This window comes from Brachyhypopomus gauderio, unplaced genomic scaffold (genome assembly GCF_052324685.1).
Source record: "Brachyhypopomus gauderio isolate BG-103 unplaced genomic scaffold, BGAUD_0.2 sc45, whole genome shotgun sequence".
Lineage (NCBI taxonomy): Eukaryota > Metazoa > Chordata > Actinopteri > Gymnotiformes > Hypopomidae > Brachyhypopomus > Brachyhypopomus gauderio.
The window spans coordinates 2,140,673-2,155,970 of record NW_027506871.1 but is presented as its reverse complement, the minus strand read 5'-3'; the positions used below and the strand labels follow the sequence as shown (position 1 = coordinate 2,155,970).

The 15,298-nt window shown below is 43.3% G+C and overlaps 1 long non-coding RNA gene across 1 annotated transcript in view; it reads right to left on the bottom strand.

Moving 5' to 3' along the window:
• The window catches only part of LOC143486777 (uncharacterized), a 35,677-nt gene extending 20,866 nt beyond the window's left edge, over positions 1-14,811 (bottom strand). Inside the window, exon 1 of the long non-coding RNA XR_013123663.1 lies at positions 14,618-14,811. This is a non-coding gene — a long non-coding RNA (uncharacterized LOC143486777). The remainder of the gene's footprint in view (positions 1-14,617) is intronic.
• Positions 14,812-15,298: the final 487 nt, after the last annotated feature.

Genomic DNA, 15,298 nt, shown 5'->3' with positions numbered 1-15,298 from the left:
AGCAGACGGTCTTATCTGATACAGGGTTTTAAATGTAAACAAGCCTTTACTTGTATGAAAAAATGTGTCTAATGGTGTGAAAGAGGGGCAGGAGGAAGAGGAGGAGGTGAAAGAGGAGGGGAGGAAGAGGAGGGGAGGAGCGCTGAACGAAGAAACACCGACGTTCAGTGAGCAAGAGGCGGAGACTCACGCGCCGTTCGGAGAACACGCGCTCGCGTTACATAGTTTCGAAATAAATACAGTCCACCCACTCACCTCATCTGAACGTCGGGTGGGTTAACGCAGAAGTGGCTGTTAGTGCGCTGTTAGTGCGCCATTAGAGCGCTGTTAGTGCGCTTTTATGTTACAGAAGCATTTTTCGTCTGTCATCACAATTCTGCTGAGAGTTTAACGGTATTTTCACTACAGTGTCAGTTGTCCGGAGAATAATGTTTTACATCCCCGCGACTGTAAAGTGAAGACTTGAACAAAACCGTTAAATTCCCTCAGACATTTGTAACATTAAACGTGATGTGAACCTTTAAAAACAAATGTTTAGGATGGAGGTTTATTAGCTGTTTAACGGTCAATGTACCACGTGTAGTGGTGCCTCGGCACCACTACGGGTGCTGCAGCCATGCTGCGTCATGGGTTGCGTCATCACGCTGCTCGGGCATCTTACGTAGGGCTGGGCTTTAAATTCAGGGCGCCGACACTGTCAGATGCACGTTCTGGCTGCCCTACGCCGTTCTGTCCGGTCATCGGCATTAAGCCTGGTTTATACTCGACGCGCCGCGAGCGGCGCGAGGGTCCGCGCGGCGAAAATGACGTAATCGCTGTGGCTCCGCCCGTGCGCGAGGGCCTCGCGCGCTGTCGCGGCGCGAGGTCGTGCACCTCTCGAATTTTGTAACTTCGCGCGCGCGCCGCGCTTCAGCGCGATCGACAAAGTCATGTTTGCAGGGTTCATACACCTAAACAAGGTGGAATTAAAGCACTTGTACGGAACTTTCAAGGTCCATTTCAATATTTTATAGCACGATAAACATAATTAAGTTAAATATTAATACATATAGTCGAAATAATTCGCTTTTTATCACATTATTTAATGGTTGTTTATTTTCAAAACGCTCAATCTTAACGTCTTCACGTTCTCTCATGTTTCGTCCTGGAATTACAAGAGGCTAGTATTTGTTAACGTAATTTCAACATTTTAATGTACTTTAGCCTAAATTCCAGCACTTTTCAAACCTGAAACACAAAGCAACATCAAAATGCGTCAGGTAAATGTTCATTCCCCTTTTTTTGAGGGGTGTTTCTTTATACTACCACATATCGTTTCGGACAACATTGCAAAGCCATATTTATGTTTGATACCTAATGTATATATACGGTCTCTGGTCAGGTAAAAATGTTCTTTCCCCGGTTTTGCAGAGGTTTTTTATTCTCCACTGCCACCTATCGCCACCTATCGTTTCGGAGAACACTGCAGCGACGTTCGCGAAAGTATAAACGCCTACACCGCTCGCGCAGGGTCGCGCGAGGTGGGCGGAGTCGCGCGCTACGGTCGCTCGCGAAAGTATAAACCAGGCTTTAGTTTGCTGTGTGTTATCTGTGGGCAATTTCTGCTGAGGCTGTGTTGGGCTCGTTTAAACTACACTTTTCTGGAGGTGATTCACTCAGTGGCCGGCTTTCTGCCGTGGCTTTGAGAAGTTCTTGTGTCCTGCGCTACGCGCTGGTAACCCATTACAGCGGGTTATCTCATTCGTGGGCTCCTCGTGGTTTGGCTCCATATTTGTGCCTGTTAGCCCCGAGACTAGCACTCGGGTTGGGCGTCTAGTCACACTGGATCGGGGTTACCGGGTGGTTCCAGCTTCTCTCTCTCTCTCTCTACCGGACCTACCATCAGCCGCGCGGTGCTGGGCTTCGCTCCGGCTGTTGTTCTGCTGCTAGTTTTATGTGTTTATTATAGTGCACGCGCACATGGTGTTGACCCCGCCAACGGCGATATTACGGTGAGCGGGGCCGAGTGTCGGTCCCTGCGTACGACAGCGTGTGCGCGCGTGTGTGGGTGTGTGTGCGCGCGTGTGTGGGTGTGTGTGCGCGCGTGTGTGGGTGTGTGTGCGCGCGTGTGTGGGTGTAAGTGGGTATCCAGTTCTTGTGTTTATTGCTGTGGTTGGGTTAATTTATCGCTGTGTGGATTTGCTTTGTTTCTTTGGTTTTAATTTCGTTGGGCCTTGGGTTCCTCCTGGGGGGTGGTTGGGCCGTTTGTGGTGCCCTTGTTGGGGGGTGATATCTGCGGTGCCGCTGGGGTGTACTATCTGTATCACGTGCGTAAACTCTTGTGTGTGATCACTGGGTTTTGGGGGATTATCGTGCTGCTGCTTGGTGTGCTCAGTCATTCTCTGGGGAGGGCAGGCATAAGGCCCATAATATTTCTTTTGTTCTTTATTTGAGTTATTTGCCATTTTTGAGTTGTGTGATTTGGAGCTGAGTATACCCAATGTGTGAGTGAGTCGGTGTGTGTTTGGGAGTGCGGGTTTTAAATAGATTTATAAATTGTAAATAGATTTATAAATTGACTTTGTTATTAATAAACATTTCTATTCTGACCCTGTCTCTGTGTATTGCAAGAACCTGAAGTGTGCGGGAACCTGGGTAATTTGGGACTAATTTTGGGAGGTTGGAGGATCAAAATTTACTGTCCCCCGGGAGCTTATACCCCCGGGGGTGGCGTAGTCGGAGTTACTTTTTGGTTTTGGCCATACCACTACACACGCACACATGGTCACCGGACTAAGCGCACCAAGCAGTGATTCCTAATTATCACGAGGAGACCAACGGCTGCTTTGGTCTCTAAAATGTCAATTTAACAAACGTGTCCAGAGAAAACAAATGTTGACTAAGGAAGGTTTAATAAAACCTTTTCTGTGTGAGTGTGTGTGTGTGTGTGTGTCTATAAAAGACCTACGGGGTTGGTGGGGGGTTGCATGGCTAAGAGAAGGACGGATTAATTGCCTTTTTTAAACTTAATCTGTACTTTTAGATAAATTTTTTTAATATCCCTTATCTATAACACTATAACATTCTTTTATATTTTTTATTTAATCACTAATTTAATAATTTATAATGAAGTATTTCCAGTCATCACAACACCTGCCTCTCTCAGAAAGTCCTCTGTGTGGTGAGTCTCTGTGTGGTGAGAATCTCTATGTGGTGAGTGTGTGTGGTGAGTTTCTCTGTGTGGTAAGTCTCTGTGGTGAGTGTCACTGTGTGGTGAGAGTCTGTGTGAACTAATGAATTTGAACTAATTCAAAATCCGAACCATGACAAATTTGACATGTTTTTATGTGATGTTCCCGAAAGTGCACACGGTGACACCAGTGACATAATGAGACACCAGTGACATCCATAAGACTTCTATGGAGTCCTTAACACTAATGAGGCATTTTCTCTGACAATTTACATGCAAAATGTGTTATTTATATTGTTCTATGGAACTGGTGTTTTAATTTCAATCTGTAAACATATGTAAATACAATGAGCCTGTCTTGGAATTGTGTCACAAGCACATCCTCTCGTAGTAGGACATCTTTTTTGACAGTGATTGTACTGTCGTGTCTCTTCACCTTGCTGAGTGATGTTCACCTTCTCATGGCACCACTGGTTCAGAGTCACCTCCCTATCTGAAGACTGGCTTAAGGGGTAGGCAGATGATTTACACTCTGAGCAATCACCATAAGCACATGCCTTGGAACTGTTGCAGACAGTGCCGTCAGACATTTCCTCTATGCAGTTTGAAATACCAAGCCTAAACAACTTGTCATGAACTGCATCTTACATTGACATGTTTTTGTGTCTCGGTCAGAAAGGGGAACAACCCAAAATGGTTGCTGATGGCAGAAAAAAGCATAGGAGACCTGCTGGTGCTCTGACACGTATTTCTTGTGGAGGTTGAGCTCCTCTGTTGCTTAACCTTCTGAAGAGTTATGGTGCTCCTCCTCCCAGCTGTCAGTCTACTGACATCATCATGAAGAAAAAACTGTGGGATGGATTTCACTCTCATTCTATTGCCGATTTCCAGGAATGTTTTTGTTTTCTTTAAGATTCGGGACTCACGAGTAATGGCTTTCCTTAGAGCTGTTTTGCACCTATATTTCTTGATCACTGTATTTCTTGTCAACAACTGTGCCAAGCTTTGTTTGGACTTTGTATTCTTCAAACTTTTGTACTTGCATTTTAATGCACCCAAAACTGCTAAATGGGATGGCAGGGCCTTTCTGACTTTGGTGTTAACTCGCTGACCATGAAGAATGACCAACTCTGGGCTGTCCAGGTGGTCATTCTTCTGTCCAGGCGGTCATTCTTCTGTCCAGGCGGTCATTCTTCTGTCCAGGTGGTCATTCTTCTGTCCAGGTGGTCATTCTTCTGTCCAGGTGGTCATTTTTCTGTCCAGGCGGTCATTCTTCTGTCCAGGTGGTCATTTTTCTGTCCAGGCGGTCATTCTTCTGTCCAGGTGGTCATTCTTCTGTCCAGGTGGTCATTTTTCTGTCCAGGCGGTCATTCTTCTGTCCAGGTGGTCATTCTTCTGTCAACTGCAACACTATTGAATTCTTTCATATTTTCTTTTCCAGCTGGAGTGTGTGTACGTTTTCTGTAGTTTTCAACTATATGGATATTACAGTCTCCCTTTTGCAGTTCAATGTGTACCCTGGCCTATCGCCAGGTGGTGTGTCAGGTGTTGAGTGAGGGGTCAATGCATCTTTGCTGTTCTGTCCATCTGATCTGGTCCTAGATCTGGTCCTAGATCTGGTCCTAGATCTGGTCCTGCACCTTTACTGGTGATCCCTCCATTCCTTGTGCTGCACTCTCTTACTTCTTTCAGTAAGCTCACTTATTCTCTTCCTCTCTCCTGTTTCGATGTCTCTGACGTAGCTCTCTATACTTGTTTGGAGGTATTCCTGCCTGTGTTGAGGGTCAGTATCCCTACGCTCTCTGTACCTCCTCTGTGTTGAGGGTCAGTATCCCTACGCTCTCTGTACCTCCTCTGTGTTGAGGGTCAGCATCCCTACGCTCTCTGTACCTCCTCTGTGTTGAGGGTCAGTATCCCTACACTCTCTGTACCTACTCTGTGTTGAGGGTCAGTATCCCTACGCTCTCTGTACCTACTCTGTGTTGAGGGTCAGTATCCCTACGCTCTCTGTACCTCCTCTGTGTTGAGGGTCAGTATCCCTACGCTCTCTGTACCTCCTCTGTGTTGAGGGTCAGCATCCCTACGCTCTCTGTACCTCCTCTGTGTTGAGGGTCAGCATCCCTACGCTCTCTGTACCTCCTCTGTGTTGAGGGTCAGCATCCCTACGCTCTCTGTACCTCCTCTGTGTTGAGGGTCAGTATCCCTACGCTCTCTGTACCTCCTCTGTGTTGAGGGTCAGTATCCCTACACTCTCTGTATCTCCTCTGTGTTGAGGGTCTAATGGTGTGAAAGAGGGGCAGGAGGAAGAGGAGGAGGTGAAAGAGGAGGGGAGGAAGAGGAGGGGAGGAGCGCTGAACGAAGAAACACCTCTATGCAAAGACCGCCTCTGCGCGCGCCCTTCGGAGAACGCGCTCGCGTTACATAGTTTCGAAATAAATACAGTCCACCCACTCACCTCATCTGAACGTCAGGTGGGTTAACGCTGTTAGTGCGCTGTTAGTGATAATAGAGTGTGTTTATGTAAATGAGTTGATTATGCAAGAGTCTTCTTATAAAGATAATAACAGGATATTAGAGCCTTAATAGATGATGATACTTTACTTTCAATACTTTGGTACTTGAAGGCCAGTAGTTATGTACATCTACATTTAGGGCATTTAGCAGACGGTCTTATCTGATACAGGGTTTTAAATGTAAACAAGCCTTTACTTGTATGAAAAAATGTGTCTAATGGTGTGAAAGAGGGGCAGGAGGAAGAGGAGGAGGTGAAAGAGGAGGGGAGGAAGAGGAGGGGAGGAGCGCTGAACGAAGAAACACCGACGTTCAGTGAGCAAGAGGCGGAGACTCACGCGCCGTTCGGAGAACACGCGCTCGCGTTACATAGTTTCGAAATAAATACAGTCCACCCACTCACCTCATCTGAACGTCGGGTGGGTTAACGCAGTTAGTGCGCTGTTAGTGCGCTTTTATGTTACAGAAGCATTTTTCGTCTGTCATCACAATTCTGCTGAGAGTTTAACGGTATTTTCACTACAGTGTCAGTTGTCCGGAGAATAATGTTTTACATCCCCGCGACTGTAAAGTGAAGACTTGAACGAAACGTTAAATTCCCTCAGACATTTGTAACATCAAACGTGATGTGAACCTTTAAAAACAAATGTTTAGGATGGAGGTTTATTAGCTGTTTAACGGTCAATGTACCACGCACACATGGTCACCGGATTACGCGCACCAAGCAGTGATTCCTAATTATCACGAGGAGACCAACGGCTGCTTTGGTCTCTAAAATGTCAATTTAACAAACGTGTCCAGAGAAAACGAATGAATGTTTCAATTTATATAGCGCCTTATCTAGATACCCAATGCGCTTTACAATTGTTAACACAGCTACGTCACAGACAACCAATCATACACCGGCGAGAAGCGGCAGCCAATCACACACAGCGTACTCTCTACCGGAGCCCACAGCCCCCTGGGGGACTGAATGGGGTGCAGGAAGGGGAGAGAGGACAGACCCTAGTGGCAGAGCACCATCCACCACTGGGCACACAAACACACACACAACAACTTGTTTTTATTGAACAGAGAGAGACACAGACACACACTCAGGAAGAATTTGTCTGGGACTGCCAATTTATTAACCTCCATGTTTTGGACTGTGGGAGGAAACACACACAGACACGGGGAGAACATGGAAACTCCACTCAGATAGAGACTTGAACCCAAGACCCCAGTGCTGAGAGGCAAACGTGCTAACCACCAAGCCACCGTGTTGCCCAAATGCTGACTAAGGAAGGTTTAATAAAACCTTTTCTGTGTGTTCTTGTTTAAAATGTAATTGGAGTGTAACTTTCCCGATTACTTTTAAGAAGTAATGTAACTAATTACTTTTGGATTACTTTAAGGTTTATATGAGTATTGACCCATGATCAACATTTAATTTTTGAGAACTGACAGTGTGAACCTTAAAAGAGTACTAAGCTGAGAGGGAATTGCTGACAGGCAATCACAGGAGGTCCACAAGAAGAGATGCCTGCACCAGACACGTAAGATTCTCAGACTACTGTCATCAGGCCATACTCTTTTCTGCTCCTCCCCCAGGCTCTACCATTTTCACAGTTTGCAGACTAACACAAGCAGGTTCAGAAACCACTTCTTTCCCACAGCGGTCACCTTATTGAACTCTTCCCAAAGACCATTCTTTCCTTCCCCTCTATCCATACCTTACCATCCACACAACATCTGTACAGTGTTCCTCTTCAATTCACATCTGTATAGCCCTATCTACAGTGGTATAGGATAATCTGTATGATTCCATCTGTATTTATCACATTTATTTATGCCATGCTATTTTTCTTTGCCCTGTGCATTGTACTGCCATAACTACATTACACACACATGCATTTCCCTAAGTAATTTATCTACTCTGCACATATCTATTAACCATCTTTACTTACACTAGCTGTAACTAACTGCATTGTATCTCTAAATACTGCATTCTATACAATCTGCACGTGTTGCACTTGATTAGATACCAAACTGTATTTCACTACTTCATACAAATTTTATTTAAATGTATTGCTTGTTGAACGGTAGGTCTAAGATAGGTCCAATGATACCAATTGGGTAGGCTAGGTCGTGTCATAGACATCGACAAACGTTTTTCCAACACCAAACAGTCATAAATACTCATTTCACATGTGTAAACAGGAACCAGGAGAAACAGCAGACTTTCTCAGAGATGAACTGATCCGCGATCGCATTGTTGTCGGCATAAGAGATGTCACCCTCTCCGAGAAATTACAGATGGATGCAAAACTGACCCTGACTACTAGGCTAGGTCGTGTCATAGACATCGACAAACGTTTTTCCAACACCAAACAGTCATAAATACTCATTTGATACCTTCTGTCATTGTCTATAATAGTCATGTATGATTCTAACGAATACCTGTTTAGGACTTTAAACAGCTAATTTGGTTAGCCTGTAAATCAAGCTAACATGCAAAAGGACAAACACATTCAAGTGAATGGTAGTAGCTAGCCCAGCAGGTAACTATGGAAACCACAGTGTTTGACGGTCAGCACACCTTGCTGTTAGCTCGCTTACAACCTCAATAGTGGTTGCCTTCTGATATAAAAGGCCAATAAACCTCCAAACTCCGAGATTGAATGAATGAATGTTTGATTTATATAGCGGCTTTCAGAATACCCAAGGCGCTTTACAATTTAACACAGGTACAAGTCACAGACAACCAGTCACACACACAATTTACACAAAGGCTTGGCATAATCACAAGTAGTTTCTGATGGTGGCATGTAATTCATTACTCCCCAACACTGGTGGTGAGTGTCTCTGTGTGGTGAGAGACCTCATAGGGGGTCACCATAGTAACACCATCCATTTACATTTATGGCATTTGGCAGACGCCCTTATTCAGAGCGACTTACATTTTAATCTCATTTTTTATACAAGTGAGCAATTGAGGGTTAAGGGCCTTGCTCAGGGGCACCTCAGTCATGGCCTCAGGTCTGGGAATCAAACCTGCGACCCTCCGGTCACAAGACCAGTTCCCTACCACCAGACCATGACTGCCCTGGCAGTCCATCCGCTTGTGTTGGATGGTAAGAGGTCACCATAGCAACACCACCAATTTGTTTGTGTGGGATGGTAGGAGGTCACCATAGTAACTACTATTAAGGGGTAATGCTACAAATGTTCAGTGTCCTGCTGGTAGCACTAGGCAATGTCTCCCATTAAGGAGTCCAGGGGTCAACACGCAGGACAGATGGACATGAAACACATTTATTAACCTCACCTCACCCAACAGTTATTAACCTCACCCAACACAGTTATTAATCTCACCTCACCCAACACAGTTTTTAACCTCACCTCATCCAACAGTTATTAACCTCACCTCACCCAACACAGTTATTAACCTCACCTCACCCAACACAGTTATTAACCTCACCTCACCTGACACTGTTAACAAGGTGTCCAACCACAACACAGTTATTAACATCACTTCACCTGATCTAACACCGATATTAACCAGGTGTCCAAGCCCAACACAGTTATTAATCTCACTTCATCTAACCTAACACAGATATTAACCAGGTGTCCAACCCCAAAACATTTATTAACTTCACCTAACCTAACACAGATATTAACCAGGTGTCCAAGTCCAACACAGTTATTAATCTCACTTCATCTAACCTAACACAGATATTAACCAGGTGTCCAACCCCAACACAGTTATTAACCTCACTTCACCTAACCTAACACAGATATTAACCAGGTGTCCAACCCCAACACAGTTATTAACCTCACTTTACCTAACCTAACACAGATATTAACCAGGTGTCCAACCCCAACACAGTTATTAACTTCACCTAACCTAACACAGATATTAACCAGGTGTCCAACACCAACACAATTATTAACCTCACTTTACCTAACCTAACACAGATATTAACCAGGTGTCCAACCCCAACACAGTTATTAACCTCACTTCACCTATCCTAACACAGATATTGTAACATATAGCTCCGTCGCCTCTGTCAGATGTTTCCTTCCTTTGGTGTTTTCCATTCCGTGTTTTCCTAGTACCAGTCCTGGCTTTCCTAGTTATTAAATACATATTAGAGTCTTGTTCCCTTATGTAGGTAAACGCTTATTTAAACTCTTTACTTTGTTGTAGTCTTTGTCAGTCTTTGCGTTTGCCAGCCTCTGTGTTCCCTGTTGCTTTGTAGCCACGACTCTGTTGGTTTGTTATGTTTTCTCGGTCGATCCTGTTCTAAGTTAATCATCTTGTCCTCAGGGTTATTCTCTTTAGTTCCTTGTTTATTCTTAGATCTTCCCTGGAGTCTTTCCTGACTGATCTACAAATTACTACATGGTGTCAGAAGTGGTGCCTCTTCAATGTTATGCTGTTCTATTCCTAATGTACATGCGACTAACATCACAAGAACTGCATAGTGAGGATTAAGCATTGACTCGTATTTGAAATGTCCGACACTGAGCGGGAACGCATGGAAGGCTCCGCTGCAGCTAGCTACGATGGAGAGGTGTTTCGCATAAACCCACCAGAAAAGTTTGACTGCAGAGATATCCAAAACTGGACCCAACGGTTTGAGAGGTACAGGGTAGTATCGGGATTGGCTAAAAGGGAAGAAGCTTTTCAAGTCAATACATTGATATATTCTATAGGAGATGAATCCGAGGATATCCTAAATGCATCCGAGCTAATGGAGGTAAAAAGGTGCTCTGACGCCCATTTCACTGGAGAATACAATGTCATTTTCGAAAGGGCGAAGTTTAACATGCGTAAACAGGAACCAGGAGAAACAGCAGACTTTCTCAGAGATGAACTGATCCGCGATCGCATTGTTGTCGGCATAAGAGATGTCACCCTCTCCGAGAAATTACAGATGGATGCAAAACTGACCCTGACTACAGCTGTACAGCGAGTAAAACAGAGCGAAACTGTGAAACAACAACAGGGGTTGCTGTGTGATGCGAGTGGCCAGGCACCCATTAAAGAGCCTAGTGAAGAGGTGCACGTGCTTTCGCGTGCCCAGAAGAAAGAGGGGAGTGCACAACAGAGAGCTAAACAGAACAAGTATGCTACATCATCTGTCTGTTATAGATGTGGGAGGGCTCAGTCACACAATTGGAAAGACTGTCCTGCCAAAGTGCATGCAGCCGTCTGCAAGTCTAAGCAGCCTGTACACGAGGTTGATATCCTGTAACTGTGTGTGTGCGACTTCTGCTTCATGCTGTGTGCAATCTAACAGGAAGTTGACTTCCTCTCCTCCTTTTCCTGAAACCACATTCAGGACTGTGTTCTAGAAATTTCTAAGAAGAATGGTTAAACTTATAATCAACAACAAAGTCCACGGCCTGTGCCAATGCCTGCTTTAGTTTAATGAATTGTCTTTCTCTGTAATGGGGAAATACTAGTCAAATAAAGTTGTTTTAATAAACTAGGTATTACAAGATTTAAATTAGCTCACACTCAGAATGTTAGTTGTTACCGATGCCTTGCTGTACTCTATAAAAAATGATTTTTGACTTTGTAAATATAATTAAGTTTATTTAAGTACTATCTAGTACCAGCTGGTTACTTAAGAATCTCACAGAAAATTACATGCAATACTTGGTGTTTCTCTGTAATTGTTTGTCTTCAAATACATTTGTATATTTTAGTCTAAATAGCAAAGTAAAATTTACAATGCTTTTGTAATTTTTCTTTTTGTGAGAAGCTAAACTGAAAACAGCAAGTAAAAGGTCACTTGCAGGATCCACGCATGCGTAGTGACATCAGCAAGTCAAATGTTTTTCAGCGGAGCGCAGCTGAGATTTTGTTACTGTTGCTGCACTAAAAGAAGCAATTTTTTCTTGCTTCACAAAATGTTGCACAATGCTTTGTAACATTTTAATGCTGGTTTTATATCAGAAATTAATACTGTTAATAAAAATATTTATCAGTTAAACATTACTAAAGAACTTCAAAAATTACTACTATTACGTAAATAATAAAAGCCATGGGAGAATGTGGTGCGACATTGTTGTAGTAAAATCTACTAAAGTACACCGAGTAAAATCTAATTGCATATATTGTGTTGCAAAGTAACATTTACTGAAACATTTTGTAGTTAAATACACTGAAAATTATGAGTAAATATTACTTGAATATATGCTTTGTTAAATTTACTTGCTGTTTCTACATGGAAAAACTTTCCTAAGTTTTTTTTTTTTTTTTTTTTTAGTAAACCATACTCCAAATTTTTCAGTGTACTGGCTCTCCTTGTCATGCTTCCCTACTCCTTTCCCATGTGACCCGTGTGTGAAGCTAATGAGATCTGTGGAGTGGCTGAATCTCCCATCATATACCAGCACTGCTGGGCATGTCTCAGCTTTGCAGGGGTCGCCGCACCCTTAGGCCTCACAGACCCCTAGTTTTAATTTCCCATACCTGATTCTATAGCTGTTCCTCAAATTCCTCCCCATGAATTGGATCACCTGCTGTGTCATAAAACAATATAACATGAAGTGGGTCGGGTGGTGGGACATTCAATCAAAGTGATCCGGCTTCCAGGAAATGAACTGGGAGTGGACGCCCCTCTAGGCCCATGAGTGAGGCTTCAGGATACCCCTGTAGATATCAACCGTGGAGGCCAGTCTGTGGACATCAGGTGCATCAGGTGTCTGCTGTCTGTGAACAGTGCATTTGTAATGTCTCTTCCACACAGGTTAACAGGTGCAGTGTTTGAACCTGTGTTTAATGGCCTGCTGGCCGCATTGTACAATCATTAGAACAGTTCTGTTCAGACTTTGATATTCTCCAGCCAGAAATGATAGTCTTTGAGTACCGCCAGTGAGGGACAGCATAGGGTTTGCCGTAGCTTTGCTGTCCGAGTTTTCATCAGGGCCCCGCCATTGCCCTGGTACTGCAGAAGGGTTTGGTGCTGGACCTCTGACCTCTGGCCCTCATCCTACGGTTCTGTGGGGACTCTCTTTCGCCCAATGACTCTCCTGAACACAAAGAGAACATCCACCCCACCTGCCACAACGAAGTTGCCAGGATCACTGTGACTTTCCTTGCCCCTTCCCAAAACCCCTTCTTCTAAAATTTAGGTTAGACCCAAACTGTTGATACTACTGTATAAAATAATACACTTAGGGGACATATTGAGGTCTCTGGGGCGGACCCCCGCTCTGAGGACTGTTGTAGTGCAACAACATGCTCAGAGACATTTCATCTCTGCCCAGCTTCAAGAAGAGTCTCAAAACCTTCCTGTTTAAATCTGCTTTTAATTAAGAAACTCCAACTCTGTTCTAAATGCCATCTTATTTACTTTATTGCATTATTTTTCTATTATTTCACAATTTGTCACTTTATTACATTCTTTTATTGTTTTCCATCTTTAATTTCTTTTAACATTCTTTTTCTTTTCTCTTTACTTCCTTTTAATGTTTTCTTTTTTTTAATTTATCCTGTGAGTTGCATGTATGTATGAAAGGTGCTATACAAATACAGATTATTATTATTATTATTATTATCATTATTATTATTGTTGTTATTATTATTAAACATTTCCCAGTCACTTTAACTGGCGTCAGGTTCCCCATATTGAACTGACAACAAAATTTGAAAAACATGGAAATGTTGATCAATATCCAAAAAAGCTACTTTCATGGATTATGTATTCAGGGCCCGCAGTGTAAACAATTTCAAGTATTTATTTTTATTATTTTTATTTGTTATTATTATTATTATTACCCCTCCTCTAAGTCTCCCAGAGCCAAGCTCTTTCCTGCTGTCAGCTTATCCAGTTTAACTAGCCAAATGCCTCCTCCCTCACTGAGAGGGGGAAGTTGGTCAGACAGGGCAGTGACGTCAGTCAATGGCAGAGGCTGATATTCACCAAGGCCAGTGGGTCTAGTGCCCTAGATCTAGTGCCCTGGTACGGGCCTACAGACTCATCCAACTCACAACACTCTGGGGCTAAATGCTGGGGCGAGAGAAGCTGTTTTGTGACATTACGTCATTCTTCTCTGGCTTCTATAAGTTCCTCTACTAGGGAGAGACTTCCTGACTTCAAACCATCACCCCCCCACTGTTTCTCCCTCTGACATGTTATCTTCACTCTCTTCACTTACCCCCACGTGTGCGCTCTCAACATCTGACTCCACCCAAGTCCCTTTTAATTTGTAGTTAATCCTTACTGCACGACCTGACTTACTTTTATTGTCTATTTCCCTTTTTCTTGCTCCCTTAACTCCCTTCTTGGTCTTTCCTAATTTAAATCCTTTAACAGGACTAGCACGCTTCACTACCTCTGCTCGCCTGCCTGTCTTCTGTCGCAGTTCTCCCCCCCTCTCTCATCTTGTCGAACGGCTCAATTTGCTTTGGTTTTTACACTCTTTATTGGGGGTTTTAACTATTTGCAGGGTTCCTGTTTTTACATTAACCACTGCGTAGATTCCTTTTGTAGTGTTGGTGGCACTCTCCTGTGAGGGTGGCATATCTTTCTTACTATCCGCTATCTTCCTGGCCTGTTCCCCGATAGCCCAAGCCAACAACACTTATATTTTGCGTCGCAATGCTAGTTCTCTTTCACAATTGATCATTTGTTGCTCTTTCAGTTGTTCTAATTTGCAGAGAGACTGTGATGATTTATGGTCAATGATGTCACCTCAAGACACACGGTCGTCACCTGCCTTCCTGCCTTGGTCACCCATACGTTTAAGTTAGCATAACAGCCAGCCCTTATTTAGTCCCACTTCTTACAATTTTTTTCAATAGCATAAATTACTTTACTGGTCATATTCATCTGTTTCTCTAAAGTATTTCATTCCCATGAACCAACATTCCAATCTACATCAAACTGTTTGTATGACTTCTGCGTTTCCTCACCATGTTGATAAAAAACAGATACTCACCTGAAATTGTCTTCAACCTAACCCTATATTTTCCTTTTTGGGACTGAAACACTTTTCCTTTTAGGGACTAAAACCCTATTCCTTAGGGACTGAAACCCTATTCCTTAGGGACTGAAACCCTTTTTCCTTAGTAAAAATTTATTTATTTATTTTATTTTATTTATTTATTTACCAAAGACTGGATTTAATTTGGTATCGCCCAAGTACCATTAGTTCATCACAATTTAGTTATGCACAATTTGCAGAAATTTGTTGTAACAGGTTTTCTGCTTACCCCTAGTTTTTGTGCCGGCACGGATGAACTAACAGCCTTTAGACGAAGAATTCCAAAACGTCTCGCATCACGTCGGGAGTCACCAAAAATGTTGCGCTTGGTTCCACTTTCACCTTAGCTCAGCATGTTCGTTGATGCAAGAGAAAACATTACCAGTCTTGTCTTTAACCTTTTATTATAAGCAAGTAAAAATACAGAGATCTCTGGAGAGAGAGTATGCAAAACCCTATCTACTCTACCCTATAGCATTGTGCGCAGGTCTCTCTAACTCAGACACTTTTCCTCCTGTCCTATATAGTGTGGTCTGGGTATGAGTGTACTATATAGTGTGTACTATATAGTGTGTACTATATAGTGTGGTCTGGGTATAAGCCCCCACCTTTGCTACTCAGCGATGGAGTCTCCCT